This window comes from Penaeus monodon, chromosome 6 (assembly GCF_015228065.2).
Source record: "Penaeus monodon isolate SGIC_2016 chromosome 6, NSTDA_Pmon_1, whole genome shotgun sequence".
NCBI lineage: Eukaryota > Metazoa > Arthropoda > Malacostraca > Decapoda > Penaeidae > Penaeus > Penaeus monodon.
In genome coordinates this window covers 25415666-25418165 of record NC_051391.1, presented here as the reverse complement: position 1 = coordinate 25418165, position 2500 = coordinate 25415666, and positions in this window count along the sequence as shown.

Genomic DNA, 2500 nt, shown 5'->3' with positions numbered 1-2500 from the left:
TTGATGAGAACAATCCATTTAACCCAGTAAGAGTCTTGGCGCCCCTTCTACACAGGACTGAAGGCCATTTCCTGAGGGGACTGCCATAAATACAAAGGAAAGATCAGTCAGGGTTTTTTCCGCTGCCCTCCCTGACAGTGTTTTTATTGAAACACTGTCTCTAGAAGAATTGCCAGCCAAGACTAAAGAGTCCCATCTACCCTTATTTATATTCATCCCATAGATGTGACTCTGAGAAGTGCTCCACTCTGGGGCGAAGTGAACTTAGGAGCAATAGCGGCTAACATGTGGTTCCATACTCCTCAGGACCAGAACTCTACTACTGGGTGCAGTTTATACCCAAAAACCCAGGAGTAATGTATATATATATATATAAAATTATATATATATTATATATATATATATATAATATATATAAAATATATATATAAGTATATTTTATATACATATATATATATGTATATAATAATATATATACATATATACACATATTACATACACAGACACACAGGTATATAGATACGTGTGTGTGTGTGTACGTATATATATATATATAATATATATATAAATATTATATTATATATGAATGTATGTATATATATATATATATAATAATATATATATATATATATATATGTGTGTGTGTGTGTGTGTGTGTGTGTGTGTGTGTGTGTGTATGTGTGTGTATATATACACACATACATACATACATACATATACTTATAAATTTTTTCATTAACTATATTTTTTACAAGGATGGACATGAAAGCAAAGCGTTTAATTTGAGATTTATTTCTAAATTCTATATGGACACCAGAGTTTACTACTAACTTCGCAAGTCGTCCAGGAATTACGTCAACTGATTTTACAAGGAAATAACTTTTTTGTATCCGAACTTCAAGTTGTTACAAAATCTTTGGTTTGTTATAGTAGAAAATGCTCCTTTTAAACCCAACCCCAAAAAAAAAAGACAGTGTGTTAAGTCAGGACTCCTGGCTGGCCACTCATACGGATCACAACAACCCATCCATATCCCAGGGGAAGTAGGCATTCAGTCTTTCACGAAACGACAAACAGAAAAATGTGTAGGGGTGCATCTTGCATGAAAATCAAATCTTCAACATACTCCCAAGCACTGATAGCTGGCCAGATTTCATCTGCAAAAATGGTAAGGTAAAGTGCCTTTCGGCATTCATGGTATTTGAAGAATTTTAAAGGACCACAATCCTGCCCGAAGTCATCCCACACAACACCGCTACTTTGGGCCGATTTTGCATACTTTCAGAGATAACAAGAGGATCTTCGCCCCGCCCAGTTGTGAAGGTTCACAAACCCCCGATGTGAAATACAGCTTCATCACTCCAGAGAATATCATTAGAGAGGTCTGACCAATCTTCATACCAAGCCAGCATATTCTCCCCAAACTCCATGCGAATGTCGAAGTCTTTAGCGAAGAGTGATTGGTAATAGTGGGGGCTTCCCAAATTTTGCCATTCAATCTCCTTTTTGAGCAGTTTTGTATTATGTGAAAGGAGAGCCCACTTTCCCCTTGCGCTTGTCGAATTGGTTTCTGGGTCTACGTATCTCGTGGTCGCTTGACTTGGAAGGGCGACCGCCCTTTTTCTGTAGCCTTTCACCTCAAAGTAATAAGGAGGCCTATAAGTATATAAAATAATATCATTACGTCATACGTAATACATGTTTGCGTGTGCATATATTTAAATATATAGACAACACAACACTCAATCAAAATATATATATATATATATATATATATATATATAATATATATATATATATATATAAAAACACAAACACAAACACAAAACACGCATATAATTATAAGTATGAATATATATTTATAACATAAAATTATAATTTATTCATGTATACACAAATATATATATAATATATATATATATATATATATATATATGTGTGGTGGTGTGTGTGTGGTGTGTGTGTGTGTGCGTGTGTGGGGTGTGTGTGTGTATGTATATGCATGTATGTATGTATGCATTCTGTATTTATATATGTATATATGTATGTACAGCATGTAAGTGTGATTGTAAGTATATATACTCTATGTGTATGTACACACATCTGTCTATATATTCACACACACACACACACACACACACACACACACACACACACACACACACACACACACACACACACACACACACACACACACACACACGCATACATCGTTTTCACATCAGTCATAAGTAAAATATTTTTTTTCGATAATATGGAGTACGCTCAAAAAGATGTGCGAATTGTAGCTTCTTCATCTTCACCAAATTATTAACAAATAATGGTGAAATATGGGGACCCAAGTCAAATGACAAGTGTTTGGTTTGGTTCCAATATTTACAGTTAAGTCTTCTAAAAATATTTCGATTTTAAAATAATTACTAAATATTCATACAGATACAATTCAGATTTTGCGGTCGTTGTAACTATGGTAATAATAATAATGAATGAGTGAAGGCTT